Below are 17,714 nucleotides of genomic sequence, written 5' to 3'. Positions count from 1 at the left end.
CTTGGTTCTAGAAATGTGCTTTTACAGCCAGAGGCCTTTTAAGGCATGGGCGAAGTGGACACCTACCCAGGGTCCTCACTGGACAAGAGACCCCTTGATAATGTAAATCTCTCTCTAGTTCATTTCTATTTTAATATTTTAACTTCTCTCCTCTCTGCCTGCCTCTCCCCTGAGTCTGTTTGGCTTTGTCCAGTGTAATTTCATTTCGGAACCCATGGAAATATATATTTGAACTGATGTTGTGTGACCCTGTCCTGAAAGTTACTCAGAGATGTAGGATGGAGTTAGAGATTCAGAACCTAATAGGCAATCTAATACAAATTATTAAACCAATGTTAAGCCAGTGTTTTTTAAGGAAAAAAATGATTTGCCTTTGCACACATCACAATACTCAATGTAATATTCAGAGGACACGCTACATATCTCACCCGTATTGCAATCATGGGTCACAGTGAAAGTGGAGGAACAGCCCCTACTGTTCTACTTCTGACATACCCCAATCAATAACTGTGTAAAAACATATTTTGTCCTCCTAAAGTCATGCCCAGGAAAATTGTCCTGACGTGTATCCCCCAAACATGTTTGGTTGCCCCTGCACCGGGAACTGGTCAAGTTCATGTTTGATGGCGACATGGACTCCTTCTTGTTTCTGGAGTGGCAAGTTAGCAAAGCATCCTCTTCTTTGCTTGTGTGCAGGTCAGGCCTGCAGCGATCAGTGGACATCGCTGCTCAGAGTGAGGCGCTCAGGATAAGGCCCACTGAGAATGGATGGTTTGCTTCTTGAACCACACAGCTGACATGTTTGTAGGCCACAGCAGCTGCCCACACACCAGCCAAGTCAAGTGAGTGATGACTGCGCCATTAACAGCAGTGAAGTAGCTGTGTGCAGTGGCTTCAGACAGCATGAGTGTATTCCAACAGTCAGCTCTGGTTCCAGTTTTGGGCAGTCTCATCCTTTAGCTTATGACTTTCAGACCGGTCCAGCCACAGTCTTTTTCATCTGCTGTCAGCAAGAAGGTGGGTGGATTTAGGAGCCTCCTGTAAAAGAAGAACTCAACCAGGGGCATAAAAGAGGGAGAAGGAATCCCACTTGAATGCCAGTGAACAATTGACCAGGGCTGGGCAGGGAAACTTCTATAAGCTTCAAAGGGGCCATCTTTCTCCTCTCCTCCACAATCTCAATTCTGACCTGCTCCAAAGGATCTCTGGAATGTTTTGAGGGAGCGCTCTGTCCGAGGCTCTCTCCATCCTCCATCCGAGATAACACTTCGAGTCAGGAAAACAAAATGAATTCCTTTGCTGGCCATAATCACATTTAATATACACACTCCACACATGTCCTCAACAGCCACAAGTAACACGTGTACTTATCATCAATGCCTTATATCGATGGAGTAAAGGACCTGGTTGCAGGGTTCTAGCACTCCAATTTAAAAACCGGCTTATGGGGGACAGGACAGGCCCTGAGCCCGTGTGAACGGGTTTCCCAAAGCTCTGCTCAGGCGCTTTCCACTGCGCCCTACTGAAGCAGGTGGGAGGCCGAGCGACTGGGTGGCAAGAATGGGGGCTACTTGGGGATGTTGGCATGCCTATGAGAGTGACACAGAGTGACACTGTTTGCAAAGAGCCATGGAATCTCATGGGCCTTCTCCGATGAGAAAGCTGTGGAGATCAATGTGGCGCTAGTCGACTTCTGCGTGGTTGAAAGTTTTGGCCTGTCAGAGCAGTCAACATGGATTGGCCCTCTCATAGTCCCGACTGTGGGCGGAATGGGAAGTAGACCGAAGTTCCTGCCGGGATACTGGCCGGCCTGGACGACAGCGGTATGCAGCACGTTTAAAGGAGGATGTAAGCGAGGGTCCAGGGCCTTCGAGCCCACTGTGTACAGCACACAAATAACTGCACAAAGAAGATTATTTTTAAAGGAGTGGCAGTGAGTGCTATTCTACAGTAAAGCAGCCGGAAACAGCATATCCGGCTGATCTTGTGATGCCCCCAAACAAGAGAAAGGGAAAAGCAAGATGTATTCAACCCAGAATCATGGACTAGACCAGGATTTGGTGTGGCGAGGGAGGAGAATAGGCCAGAAGAGATCTGACCAGGAGAGAAACCATGATTCTGACTTCCCTCCAAACACTGCAACAAACTACTGCAATAAAAGAAAAGATGGTTTATTATGTTATTGAGGTGACACTAGAAGCTATGGATAGCAGACTGGCATAGAACAAAGAGGACCTTAAGAAGGTCAAAGCCACGGTCTCTAATCTCGAGAAGACTTTTGAGGACCTTCAGGACTCTGAGAAGTCCTTACAAAACTTTCAAACCTGTGTGGTGCCAGCCATGAAACAGTTGGGGTTCCAGCTTGCGTCCATGAAGACCACTGGAAGGGCTGAAATTTACACATTTTGGGCTTTCCATCCAGGGATGAAAAAGAGGTGCCTCTAAGTGCCAAAATGCAGAGGTTTCTAGATGATGAGGTAACGATGACCATTTATCCACTGGCAGTGGTGTCGAGGAGGAGGTATTGACTATCAACAAACGGGTCACCGTGGTGAACTGAGCAGCTCACAAGACCCGGGATGGGACTGATCCTGTGATTCGCAGGGGTGCCTTTGGTGCAAACAGAAGATGCAAGTGATAAACAAGGAGGCTGATAAGGTGATCTTGACTCCTACAGTGTGCAGTCAGCTAAGGTGGAGGCGGAAGGTAAGCAACACGTGTTTATGAAGCTCCCGACCGCCCCTGCATACCTGGACTCGAAAAATAAATTGCTAACTTGATCACATATTATGTTGAGTGCTGTGTTGCTGAACTCTAGATGTGCATGGGTATGGTCCATTGTTTACGGTTTTATAAGCGGGGACTCGCTGTGATTTGTTGGTGTTGGATTTGTAATGCTTGATAGCCACCTGCCGCCCTCCAATCCTTCTTTCCAGTCCCATTATGGCCCACAGCTAGTTTGGGAATCTTAGTTCTTGAATCTTGTGATGTAGTCAGATATTTCTCATTCTAAATTTTTGGTAAGGCTGTTTGATCTTGCAGGGACTTACTCTGACTGAACTTGGGTAACTTCTAATTGTTTGACCCGCAATAAAAAATGTAAGCCTTAAAAAGAAGACGAGTAGGGGCCTCTCCCCATGAACTCGAGGCAGGCTCTTCAGAGGCGGGCAGAGGACCTTTTTACTGCAAATAACTACATTAACGAACAGCATCACCATCATTTCTTATGAAGAGGTGCAAACCCAAACAGAGCATCAAAGAGCTGCAGAGAGGCATGAAATGTGCCCTGGAGAGATTTAGCGGTTAAATGACAGCGTTCTGTATTTGTCCTTAAATGGCATAAGTTGCTCATTCAGTCTTGTGCCCTGCAGCAAATCATTCCACTTTGAAGCTTTGGAACGAGCTGTGCCTCCATATTGGGCCTTGTAATCACTTTTGAGTTGACACATTTGGATTTCAGGGACATTAACAAACATTGACCTGTGAGTCTTGACTTTTCTCTTCCTTACATGGTAAATTAATGTTATTTTTGAAAAGGAAGGGCAAAACAATCTCTCTAGGGATGTCATCAGCCACTGCCCTTGCAGCTGATCTCTGCAGCATCTGTAGCATTTAGGCCTCAGTTTGGACAGCAGATCTGTCCAACAGACTTGCTGCTTACAATGTACCTAGAGTGGGCTTTCAACCGCTGGCGTGCTTTGACCAGCCTCTTTCAGCCATTGGCTTGAGAGTTTGTCAATCACGTGTTCACTCAACCCGGTGGAGCAGTTATCTTTCACCTATTGCTATTGGCTACTTCTGTCTATACTTCCGCTGCCAATTGAGTGTTTGCATTGATCTGCTTAAGAAACTACTTTAAACCTATATCCATCTCTGTCTGCTCCAGCTGGCTTCCTCCAGCCTGTCTTGGTCTAATGTGTGAACTCTTAATCCATTAGTACATTAATCACAGACCTGCTAGCTTAGCCAATGCTTATTTGATATTCTCCTTCCTTGTCCCAACCATTGGCAAGTCTAATTTGTGCAATTTTTAACTAATGATTGCTCTTGTGACAACTGCCCTATCTGTTTCCCTATACGATGGACACACTTTCCTTAGGTGAAAGTTCAATACAGACTAAACTAAATTGGTGTGCCTGGCTCCTGGGTGACTCCAAGATCATATTGTTTTCACTCTATAGTGCGACTTAATAGCAACTGCTCCCACTAAAAAGAGAGATATTTGTGTTATTCAGCTTTGTTGTTTTATTTGATGTTACAATTATATAGAACCAAGAGACACATTGAAGAACATAGTAAATAAAAATGTACCCATAACAATTAGAGCACATCTTGTATATACAATGTTAACACACACAATTAAAGAATTGGCTAAACAAAGCATATACATTATTCCATTATTTCGATGGATATTTTCTTAGACTCCCCTTGGTGCCTAGGCCTGATTTAGCGTTTGGCAGATGCCGAGCACGTGCCAACAAGTAGTGGCAGGCCCCATCCACTCTGTGTAGAGTGCACAAACATCACTACTCTATAATGCCGACACTCTCGCATCCGCCAGTCTGTAAATCCACCTCTTTTTTCTTTTTGCTCGTTCATGCTCAGACAACTTTCTTCCATCTGTTTTTATGTCTGGATTTGCAGCCCAGCTTTCTCCATAACCCATTGTTATCAATGTAATAAATTAGTGCGATCTTTGGTTCCGCACAGAGGCGTATTAATCGCTTGCCACTTGCTATAGCCTTTTGACATATCATTCCGCCTCTGTTTTGCCCTGACTGAGGTACTACTTGCCACCTGAAGAGTGCACTGCGTCACCATGCATTTATCTTGTTGTCCCATAAAAGTGTGGCATCCAGATAAGAATCGTGTTCTGCTAAACCTTTTTTTCACGGCTGCAGGACTTTTTAAACATGTTAATCGGGACTCAAATTTAAACCTGTTGGTTTTGCCAGTGCTTGTCTAATATTAGAAATGGCATTCTGGTCAAGCTTTAAGTCTTTTCCTGGGTTGACTTGACAGGTGAACCATGGCCTGGTGACATCGGCGTAATTGTGGAACGGAATGTGAATGCTTCGTAAAAATTATGTGGAGGGTGGACATATGAGTAAAGTGCTGAGCCTTAGAGAGTGAGCGACTCCACAAACCATGCGTCGCCAATACTTAATCTGGTAACTTTATATAAAAAATAATCTCCCTTTCACCATTTGTATAACTCCTCCCAGATAAAGAATGCTCTCTTGGCGCTTGAAAACACTGGGTTTATTATCATTGTCAAATTCTTTGGCGCTGATTTGATCGACTTCGGAAGAATGAAAGGCTGCATCTTCCATACTAGGGTGCAAAATAACGTATAAATCGAGGTAGCGCATAGTTGCACGTGCTCAACCTGCAGCGCTATCTCATTTGATATTTGCGAGGTACTGCCTCAGCTGAACATGCAGCACTCTGCTACGTCATCATTTATTCGTAATACGTATTCGGATATTCGTGTGGTATTTTACTAATGGACTGTGCACGCTGGTATTTACAAGAGGCCAGCAAGACAACTCAGTTGGCCAGTGCATTCACGGCAAAAGTATATATTTAACCACCAAGTCGTGAGCGGACCTAGTCAGCGTTTCATCTTTCCCTGGCAGGACAACGAGCATATTTTGACTCAGTTTATATTATTAGTGATTATAATTAGCGCTGGTAGACATTTCAGTTTGTAAAGTCTGACCAAATCTCTAAGTACAGTAATAATGACAGAAAAATCAAATTGCGTTTTATACATGAGCGTCTCGCGGCTCGTTGTCTGCCCCATCCACTTAATTCAGTGTTATTTCTTGACGTCAACCCTCAATTAACACCATATCGTGTTTTCCTCTCCTGGCAATCTATTCTGGGACTGGGAAACAATATAGGCCCGAGTACCCTGATTAAAGTTGCCCCTATTAGCGAATTAGATAGCCAAAAGGGTGGCCCATGTTTTGAACTGGTAAAGCCAGGCTGCATGGGTGTTTGCAAGGTAAGGAAGGCTGCATGCATGTGTGTTTGCTGCAGGCAATGGCGGTGTTAATATCATAGAAATCAACAGTAAAAACCGGTTCACCAGACCATTAACAGCCAAAAATTCAGCCCACGCTGAACTTTCAGACCAACCCTTCTGGCACTGGAAGATTGCCCTCTAGGCCATTCGGACCCTGCCTCAGATTTCCTCGTGGGGGGCATGAAAGCACGGCCCTCGGCATCGACTGGGGGATTATCCGGCTGCCACGCACGGATCATGACGGCTGACACCCCCCTCCGGCACCAGATAGAGCCGCTGTCAGCCTGCCCCGGGCGGGGGGGGATTTCCAGCGTTTTATCCAGGTTAATTTAGATATTGACTCCCATCACTCAGGGCAGCTGCCCCCGCCGCCCACAGCAGGCTGCAGCAAAGCGCTGACGTGACGTGGAGAGCGAGGGTGCAGACATCAGCTGACAGGTCGCCCAAACCCAGAGCTTCATTTTTACCAGAGCTGGACCTTTAATGTAGCGCGCACGCCGGCCCGGCCGTCTTCTGGGCACCGTATCGTACGTCATGAGCCTTTCGCCCTGGCACCATCCCGCACCGTTAAGTCAAGACCCTTCATGACTGCATCAGCCGTAACCATTTCATGACTGCGACACCTGTCTCATCACAGCCATTCCATGATGCACCCCCCACAAGAGGTATGACGCTTCCATGCCAACATCAGCCCATCAACCATGACCCTTCCATGACAGACTCAACATGAGCTATGACCTTCCATGTCTGCATCACCTGCCCCATCACAGCCATTCCATGCCTGCACCCCGACATGAGGTATGACGCTTCAATGCCAACATCAGCCCATCAATCATGACCTTTCCATGACAGACTCAACATGAGCCATGACCTTCCATGTCTGCATCACCTGTCCCATCACAGCCATTCCATGCCTGCACCAACACAAGCAGCATGACGCCTTCATGCCAACATCACCCCATCAACATGACCCTTCCATGACAGATTCAACATGAGTCATGACCTTCCATGTCTGTCACCTGTCCCATCACAGCCATTCCATGCCTGCACCATCACGAGTAGCATGATGCCTCCAAGCCAACATAAGCCCATCAGTCATGACCCTTCGATGTCAGCCTCATCACATATGTCATCACCCTTCCATTCTAGCTCCATCCCATGAGTCATGACCCTTCCATGACAGATTTAGAATGAGTCATGAACGTCCATGGCTGCATAGCCCGCCCTATCACCGCCATTCCATGCCTGCACGTACACAAGTAGTATGACGCTTCCAGGCCAACATCAGCCTATCAGTCATGACCCTTCCATGACCTTCCACGTCTGCATCTCCTGCCCCATCATAGCCGTTCCATGCCTGCACCTTCTCAAGTAGCATACCGCTTCCATGCCAACATCAGCCCATCAGCAATGACCCTTCAATGCTATGCTTCTCACACCTGCCATGATGCTTCAATTCTAGCACCATCATGACCCTTCCATGACAGTATCAGCCCATGAGTACTGACCTTTCTATGCCGGCAACATCCCATGTAGTCTATCCATTCCAGGCTGGCATCAACCCACTCATTATGGCTCTTACTTGTCCACCCTATTCAAGGTCCATGAACCTTTCGTATCAACATCATCCCTCCCACCACGATTCCCTCCATGTCAGCATCATCAACATGCCATCACACTTTTATGCCATCTTCATCATGCAGACCAATACCTTTCGCTGACAGAATCATCAGTGTGGCATGACCATGGCATGCTGGCACCTGTCCATGTGGCATGACATTGGCTGCCGTGATAATATCGTTCAAAGTGCCATGTCCTTTTCATCTTACACATCCCATACCCCAGAATCCTTAGAAGCGGGCAATACCCAACATATCACTCTCCATCAGTGCTAACATCAGCCCTATGCTGTATTTTGGCCAACATATCACTCTCCTCTGCACTATATATCAACCAACATATCACTGTCCTCTGCGCTGTATATCAGCCAGCATATCACTCGCCTCATCAATATATCAGCCAGCAGATCACTCTCCATCAGTGTTGGTGTCAGGAAATATATCACTCTCCTCAGGGCTATAGACCAGCCAACATATCACTCTCCTCAGCACTATATATCAGCCAGCAGATCTCTCTCCGTCAGTTCTAGTGTCAGGTAACATATCACTCTCCTTAGCGCTATATACCAGCCAATATATCACTATCCTCAGCACTATATAACAGCCAGGATATCACTCTCCTAAGCGCTATGTATCAGTCAACAGGTCAATCCATCAGTGTAGTGTCAGCCAACTTACCACTCTCCTCAGGACTATATATCAGCCAACATATCACTCTCCTCAGCACTATATATGGACCAAAATATCACTCTCTTTCAATGCTAGTATCAGCCAATATATCAGTTTCTATCAGTGCTAGTATCAGCCAACAGATCACCACCTTTCAATGCTATTATCAGCCAATATATCACTATTATTCATCGCTATTTATCAGGCAACATATCATGGTCCTTCTTTGCTAGTGTCAGCTAAAATATCACTGCCCACCAATGCTAGTATCAATTAGCATATCACTGCCCATCAATGCTAGTATCAGCCAACATATCACTGTAGATCAATGCTGGTATCAGTCAACTTATCACTCTCCTTCATATATCAACCAACATTTCACTGCCAATCAATGCTAATATCAGCCAGCATATCACTGCCAATCAATGCTAATATCAGCCACCATATCACTGCCAATCAATGCTAGTAGCAGCCAACACATCACTGCCAAATAATGCTAGTAACAGCCAAGATATCACTGCCAATTAATGTTAGTAGCAGCCAACATATCCTTGCCAATCAAAGCTAGTATCAGTCAACATATCACTGCCAATCAATGCTAATACCAGTCAACATATCACTGCCCATCAATGCTAGTAGCAGTCAACATATCACTGCCAATCAATGCTAGCATTAGACAACATATCACTACCAATCAATGCTAGTGTCATATCACTGCCCATCAATGCTAGTATCAACCAACATACCACTCTCCACCAATACTAGAATCAGCCATTGTATCACTGCCCATCAATGCTAGTATCAGTCAACATATCAATATTGATCAATGCTGGTATCAGTCAACATATCACTCTCCTTCAGCACTATATATCAACCAGCATTTCACTGCCAATCAATGCTAATATCATCCAACATATCACTGCCAATCAATGCTAGTAGCGGCCAACATATCACTGCCAATTAATGCTAGTAGTACCCAACATACTCTTGCCAATCAATGCTAATATCAGTCACCATATCACTGCCCATCAATGCTAGTAGAAGTCAACATATCACTGCCAATCAATGCTAGCATTAGACAACATATCACTACCCATCAATGCTAGTGTCATATCACTGCCCATCAATGCTAGTATCATATCACTGCCCATCAATGCTAGTATCAACCAACATACCACTCTCCACCAATACTAGAATCAGCCATTGTATCACTGCCCTTCAGTGCTAGTATCAACCTCACGCATCTTTACCTTGCCATGTCAGTATTATCTTAGGTATAATAATGGCATCACACCACCTCCAAAGTATCATGACTTTTTCATCTTCATGTTGGCATTATAAACGCATTGTGAACTTTCAGTGCCAGCATTATTCCGTGTGTTATGGCCCTTCAATGAGGGCACTATCCATGCGTCATGACCCTTCCACGTGAGTGTCATCCCTCGTGCCATGACATATCCATGCAGCCATTATCCACAGAGTGTGACTGTTCCATGCCACCACTGTTAATGTTTCTTGACCCTTAAGGGACATCATTGTCCACTCACCAGACTATTATGTGCTAGTGTCATCCCTCATGTCAACAGCCATCCATGCAGGCATGATCCCAGCATTTGTGATCCATCCATGCTACTATACTTCAGGTGTCATAATAATTCAGTGCTGGCGTTATCCATGCATCGTGGCCCTTCCTACCCCATCCTTTTTCCATGTCCTATGATACTGCTAACACATCTTGTGTGCCATGATCCTTCCAAAGTAGATATCATCAAGTATCATGATCCCCGATGACAAAACTTTCTGTGCCATGAGCCTTCCAATGTAAGCAGCACCCCATGATTTATGACACTTTTTTGTCCCTCTCAAACAACATTAGAGTTGCATGCTAGTGTGAACTTGGGTACCATAAGCCCTCCAAGATGATGTCACACCAGGTGTCATGACCTTTGCCTACTGGTATCATCTCCAGCTCAATGACTTCCATGAAGGTATTCCGCCACGTGTCATGACCCTTTATCCACTGTGTCCTCAGGTCTTCACCCTTCTATGCCCATATGATCCTATGTTTTGATGATGCTTCTATGGCAACACCTCCAATAACATCTTGAACCTTCCGTATACATATCTGGCCAGGCGAGATGTCATTTAAATGCATGCATGATCCCATGGTTTTATGACACTTCCATGTCAACACCCTCAAACGAATCATCACCCTCCCATGGAGGTATCAGGTCATGACCCTGGCGCGTCCATGTGATACCATGTGTTTTTAACCTTACATGCTGGCACCATATTACATATCATGATGCCACCACAGTGGCATCGTCCAATACGTCATGACCCCTCCATGCTGGTGTCAAGCGGGTAATATTACCTTTTCAGGTTGGCACCATCCCACGCATCATGACTCTTCGATGTTGGCGTCATCCAGGCATCCGGACTCTTTTATGCTGGCATCCAAGGCACAGTGACCCTTCGAGGGTAATGTAGCCAGGGTTTCATGGCCCTTCCTTGCAGGTGTGATCCAGGCTTCATGCTCCTTCAGTGCAGGCGTGATCCAGCCTCCATGGCCCTTCCATGCAGACATTATCTCAGGCTTCATGGCCCTTCCATGCAGGTGTGATCCAGGCTTCATGCTCCTTCCATGCAGGTGTGATCCAGCCTCAATGGCCCTTCCATGCAGACCTCATCTCAGGCATCATGGCCTTTCCGTGCAGGTGTGATCTAGGCTTCACAGCCCTTCCATGCAGGTGTGATCCAGGCTTCATGGTCCAGGTTTCATAGCCCTTCCATGCAGGTGTGATCCAGGTTTCATAGTCGTTCCATGCAGGTGTGATCCAGGCTTCATGGCCCTTCCATGCAGGTGTGATCCAGGTTTCATAGCCCTTCCATGCAGGTGTGATCCAGGTTTCATAGCCCTTCCATTCAGGTGTGATCCAAGCTTCTTGGCCCTTCCAAGCAGGTGTGATCCAGGCTTCATGGCCCTTCCATGCAGGTGTCATCCAGACTTTATGGTCCTTCCATGCAGGTGTGATCTAGGCTTCATAGCCCTTCCGTGCAGGCGTGATCAATACTTCATAGCCCTTCCATGCAGGTGTGATCCAGGGTTTCATGGCCCTTCCATGCAGGTGTGATCCAGGGCTTCATGGCCCTTCCATGCAGGTGTGATCCAGGCTTCATGGCCCTTCCATGCAGGCGTGATCAATACTTCATAGCCCTTCCATGCAGGTGTGATCCAGGGTTTCATGGCCCTTCCATGCAGGTGTGATCCAGGCTTCATGGCTCTTCCAGGAGGTGTGATACAGACTTCATGGCCCTTCCATGCAGGCGTGATCCAGACTTCATGGCCCTTCTATGCAGGTGTGATCCAGCCTTCATGGCCCTTCCATGCAGACCTCATCTCAGGCACATGGCCCTTTCATGCAGGTGTCATCCAGTCTTTGTAAGCCTTTTATGCTGGCGCCATCGTCGGCGCCATGACCCTTAAATGCTCTCGCCATTCCCGGCATCATATTCCTTCTATGCGAGCACACTTGGCCATTTCATCCTCCCATGCTGGTACATCTAGCCATCTGGTCCTTCAATGATGGGCATCATGGCTGCTCCATGCAGGCATTGTCCCAGACACCATGCCCTCTTTCACACTAGCACCATACCAGGTATCATGACTCGTCCATGCCAGGACTTTCTATGCAGATGTCTCTTCAGGAATGGGGTCACATAAGGATGTTGCTGCTCGACTATGTGTAGAAAAGCATTGGCGCCTGACTTACTCCGAACATACTATAACAAACCATTAATGCTTCCTCTGTAAACACGCGCGCTCGTGCGTCTGTGGACCCGGAAAGACTTAGGTTCCCCTCACTAGTCGGACTGGCGCAGCCTTTCATCAAGTTCAGGTAGACAGATGTGCTCTATTAATCTGTCTTTACAGCCTCTGGTTGCTTGGCGGGTTATGAAAAAGCCAGCCTGAGGGTCCGGAATGCAGGTTACAGATGCATCTGCGTATCACAAGGAGTTGCACTGCTATCTGGGAGAATCTGCTCTTGCATCGAGGGGCACCGGTCATGCACGGTGGCAAACCTTTTCCGCCAGTGGGCTGCGATGGCCTTAAGGTGGCTTGACTAGCCCAAAAACGCCCGGAGGACTTTACGAGGCTCCCTACACCCAACGACGTGGCACTGTTGCCATGGGCATTAGGGCAAGTAAGGAATGTGGGCTTCCCGACTGCGAGCTGGGTAGAAAAGTACGGAAATAGAGTGCAGTGGGCCCCTCTCAGACCGCCGGTCTAGAGGGCACCTGCTCCTCTGTTGATCTGTACGCCCCTGTTTACACCTGGAAGACGCTCAGCCTCTCAGCTGCCCCCTCTTCTTTAGGTCTCTCGCTCGGTTTATGGTAAAGGCTACCTTGCTGTGAGCTCTGTAGCAGTGAGGCGATTGCGCCACTCCGTGCGCCTGTGTGCGCAGCGCCAGTGGTGGCGGCCCTCGTTCGCGGCAGTCGTGCGGCCCTCGCTAGCGCTGGCGGTGTCCTCGTGCATGAACTGTCCAGTGCCCCTCGCCCTCGTGCATGCCCGGTCCTGTGCCCCTCGCCCTCGTGCATGCCCAGTCCACTGCCCCTCGCTCGCGCTAGCGGTGGCGGCGCCCTCGTGCATGGCCGGTCCTGTACCCCTCGCCCTCGTGCATGCCCAGTCCAGTGCCCCTCGCCCTCGTGCATGGCCAGTCCTGTGCCCCTCGCCCTCGTGCATGCCCAGTTAAGTGCCCCTCGCTCGCGCTAGCGGTGGCGGCGCCCTCGTGCATGCACAGTCCTGTGCCCCTCGCCCTCGTGCATGCCCAGTTAAGAGCCCCTCGCTCGCGCTAGCGGTGCCCTCGTGCATGGCCGGTCCTGTACCCCTCGCCCTCGTGCATGCCCAGTCCAGTGCCCCTCGCCCTCGTGCATGGCCAGTCCTGTGCCCCTCGCCCTCGTGCATGCCCAGTCCAGTGCCCCTCGCTCGCGCTAGCGGTGGCGGCGCCCGCGTGCATGCACAGTCCTGTGCCCCTCGCCCTCGTGCATGCCCACTTAAGTGCCCCTCGCTCGCGCTAGCGGTGGCGGCGCCCTTGTGCATGCCCAGTCCTGTGCCCCTCGCTCGCGCTAGCGGCGTCCTCGTGCATGGCCAGTCCTGTGCCCCTCGCCCTCGTGCATGGCCAGTTCTGTGCCCCTCGCCATCGTACATGCCCAGTCCTGAGCGCCTCGCGCTAGTTTTGAGCCCCTCATGTAACCACAGTCCTGTGCCCCTCGCGCTAGTTTTGACGCCCGTCGTGTGCTCCTCGCCTCGCGTTAGTTTGGGCGCCCCTCGGGTATCCCTAGTCGCGTGCCCCTCGCCTCGCGCTAGAAGTGGCGCCCCTCGTGAATCCCCAGTCGTGCGCCCCTCGTCTCCCGCTGCGCTAGCTTTGGCGCCCCTCGTGAATCTCCGGTCCTGCACCCCTCGCCTCGCGCTAGTTTTGCGCACCTCGTGTAAGCACAGTCCTGTGCTCCTCGCCTCGCGCTAGCCTAGGCGCCCCTCGTGAATCTCCGGTCCTGCACCCCTCGCCTCGCGCTAGTTTTGCGCACCTCGTGTAAGCACAGTCCTGTGCTCCTCGCCTCGCGCTAGTCTTGGCGCCCCTCGTGAATCTCCGGTCCTGCACCCCTCGCCTCGCGCTAGTTTTGCGCACCTCGTGTAAGCACAGTCCTGTGCTCCTCGCCTCGCGCTAGTCTTGGCGCCCCTCGTGAATCTCCGGTCCTGCACCCCTCGCCTCGCGCTAGTTTTGCGCACCTCGTGTAAGCACAGTCCTGTGCTCCTCGCCTCGCGCTAGTCTTGGCGCCCCTCGTGAATCTCCGGTCCTGCACCCCTCGCCTCGCGCTAGTTTTGCGCACCTCGTGTAAGCACAGTCCTGTGCTCCTCGCCTCGCGCTAGTCTTGGCGCCCCCATGTATCCCAGGTCGTGCGCACCTCGTCGCTAGCTTTGGCGCCCCTCGTGCATCTCTTACTCATAGGGTGACCAGATTTTGAAAGCCAAAAACCGGGGCATTTCCCCAAAAAATAGAAGAAGGACTAATTTACCATGATCTAAGGGGCACAGAATGACAGCGCTCATCAGCATAGAAAGCCAAACGAGGCAATAAACGAATAAATACGTCAGTTTTAGTACCCACAGCATACATGTTATTTAAACATATTAACAGCTGCTAGCTAGTACTGCTTTGTAACACATAAAAAGTGTCACAGTTTGAAGTCGACCCTCACTGAATATTGCGACCTAACCCAAAATTGCAGAAATCTGGCAGGACAGCTGGTGAAAAACCAGGACTTGCCCGGCAAATCCGGGACGCCTGGTCACCCTAGTTACACAGCCCTGCATTCGCAGACGGCGTCTCGGGCTCTCTTCCTACAGGGTCTGGGGCTCCATCTATGTAGCGTTTCCCAAGGGGGCACCCGCAAAATGAGGGCTCGAACCCCGCCCACCTTCTGAACGTGCCCGCAAAAGGACAAGGCGACACGGGGCCAACTGTGCCCAGACACAGTCACCCAGGTGTGAAAATGAATGAGCTGGTAAGTTAGCTCAGTGGGTTAAAGCACCGGCCTGCAAAGCCTGAGTGACCAGTAAATCGGAGGTTTTTAACCTGGCAAAGTGACTCCACCTTTCACCATCCAACAGTGGATGGAAAGATAACGACTAATTACTCTCAACAAGACACGAGGGCACCCTTGGCAACTGCAACCACCCTAGAAAACACGTGTTACTGACATCCACGTTTGTGTGCGTGTGTGAATGACGCATCAGCATAGTGTAGTTATTCTAAACAAAGTGAAAGCCGGATATTCTTTAAATAAACGCCAGCCCTGCAATCTTTATTAGCATTTTTTTCAGAGAACCGATGCGTCTCTAGCTTGATCATTGCCCTAAAGCTCTATGTGGTGCCCAAGACACCGTCGATAAATGCACACAAATGATTTCGTGCAAATGCGGGGTTTTCAGAGCTATATATTTAATATCACGCTGAAAACACATAAACGCGCTCCTAGAGTGTTTACCCCGATGCCTGGTGCCTGAGCCCCCTTCCTCGATGCAATGCCCCTCACAGGAAATACAGATGTGTCATCTCATGGGAAACGAGTATAGTTTTGGAGAGCAAAATAAATAGCAGACCTGCTGCTGACAAGGCATTTCTCATGCTGAATCGCAGGACAGGGCCTGCAGCCCTGCAGCAGACACTACAGGTGCGCACTGCATCCCTGCAACAGACACTACAGGTGCGCACTGCATCCCTGCAACTGACACTACAGGTGCGCACTGCATCCCTGCAACAGACACTACAGGTGCGCACTGTATCCCTGCAACAGACACTACAGGTGCGCACTGCATCCCTGCAACAGACACTACAGGTGCGCACTGCATCCCTGCAACTGACACTACAGGTGCGCGTTGCATCCCTGCAGCAGATACTACAGGTACACCCCTGCAACTGACACTACAGGTGCGCGTTGCATCCCTGCAACTGCCACTACAGGTACGGGCTGCATCCCTACAACTGACACTACAGGTGCCCGCTGCTTCCCTGCATCTGGCACTACTGGTATGGGCTGCATCCCTGCAGCAGACACTACAAGTGCGCGCTGCATCCTGGCAACTGACACTACAAGTGCGCGCTGCATCCCTGCAACTGACACTACAAGTGCGCGCTGCATCCTTGCAACTGACACTACAAGTGCGCGCTGCATCCCTGCAACTGACACTACAGGTGCGTGATGCCTCCCTCCAACTAATACTAAAGGTGCGCGCTCAGGTCCTGTAGCAGGCACTATTGGTGCTGCATCCCTGCAACACTACAGGTACGTGCAACCGCCCGCAGTGGACACGACGGGTGCTGCAACCCCGAAACTGACACTACAGATGCGTGCTGCAGCTCTGCAATAGAGACTATGGGTGCCTACCGCAGTTCTGCAGCAGACAATATAGTTTTTGCAATCCTGCAACTAACAGTACAGGTCCGTGCTGCTGCTGACACTACAGGTAAGTGACGCAGCCTGCAGCAGAAACTACAGGTGCTAGCCACGGCCCTGCAGCAGCCACTACAGGTGCGCCCTGCAGCAGACAGTGCAGGTGTTTGCTGCAGCCCTGCAGTAGAAATTACAGTTTGTGCATCCCTGCATCTGACCCTACGGGCACATGCTGCAGCCTACAGCTGACAATACAGGTACGTGCTGCAGCCTGAAGCATACACTACAGGTGCTTACTCCAGCCCTGCAGCAGCCACTACAGGTGCGACCTGCAGCAGACACTACAGATGCTCGCTGCAGCCCTGCAGCAGAAATTACAGGATCGGCATCCCTGCATCTAACACTACAGGTATGTGCTGCAGCCCGCAGCAAACACTACAGGTGAATCGTGCAGCCCTGCAACTGACACTACATGTACGCGCTGCAGCCCTGAAACTGACACTACAGGTGCATGTTGCAGCGGATACTATAGGTGCTGCAGCCCTGCAACTGACACTACAGGTACGTGCTGCAGTCCCGCAACAGACGCCACGGGTGCTTGCTGCAGCCGTGCAGAAGAGATTACAGCTTTTGCAGCCCTGCATGTGACACTACAGGTACGCGCTGCAGCCTGCAGCAAACACTGTGTGATCCCCAAACCTTGCTAAGGAAGGACAGCAACAGAAGCAGTGACTGCAAGAGACGGGGTCCTTGAAGCATCGAGGGTCGGCGAGGAGGGGGGGCACCCCGAGAAGGGTGTGGAGAACGTCTTACCTCGGGGGGACAGTGTCACCGGGGCTCGCCGAGCAGGAATCACTGCTCCGGCTCCGCACACAGCTCACATCCAAAGGGATGCTCCTTCACAGCACTCTGCAGCACCGAGGCCAATAACACATGGTGCAAGTGACTGCGCACGTGCCCGAGCCAGCCAATCCGCTGCTCGCTGCGCCTCCTCCTTCATCCCGGGGGATGGCTTCTCGCGCTCCCGCATGGACCGGCCCCGACATGACTGAGGGGTCCAGGCTGCTCTTCCCTAGACATGCACAGGTGCTGTGCCTGGCATGGCTGGGGGACAGCAGCGAGGTGGGCACCGAGGAGTGCCCCTCACACCCAGGCAAGGATTGAGAGAGCACCCTTTGGCACTGAGTGACCACCGGAGCTCTGAACCCAGACACTGAATTTTAACTAGCGACAGCAGGAACAGGGTATTAATGCGACCATAAGAGGCAGGGCCCCAGGCACTAGGGTGACCACCCGTCCGTAAATTTCACGGACTGTCCGTAATTTCGCCCTGCTGTCCGTTGTCCGTGATGAAAGCTTTAACGGACGGCATTTGTCCGTAATTTTAGCCTTTCACCTGAAGGGCAACGGAGGAAGGGCGAAATTATGGGCAGAGGAGTTTC

General features: G+C 50.1%; 1 protein-coding gene across 1 annotated transcript in view; it reads right to left on the bottom strand.

Moving 5' to 3' along the window:
• The window catches only part of TMEM108 (transmembrane protein 108), a 622,290-nt gene extending 605,107 nt beyond the window's left edge, over positions 1–17,183 (bottom strand). The window contains exon 1 of the mRNA XM_069211902.1: positions 17,086–17,183. The gene's annotated coding sequence lies outside the window, so the exon portion shown is untranslated. The remainder of the gene's footprint in view (positions 1–17,085) is intronic.
• Between the last annotated feature and the right edge of the window lie 531 nt (positions 17,184–17,714).

This window comes from Pleurodeles waltl, chromosome 10 (assembly GCF_031143425.1).
Source record: "Pleurodeles waltl isolate 20211129_DDA chromosome 10, aPleWal1.hap1.20221129, whole genome shotgun sequence".
Taxonomy (NCBI): Eukaryota; Metazoa; Chordata; class Amphibia; order Caudata; family Salamandridae; genus Pleurodeles; species Pleurodeles waltl.
This window is presented reverse-complemented; position numbering and strand designations above follow the sequence as displayed.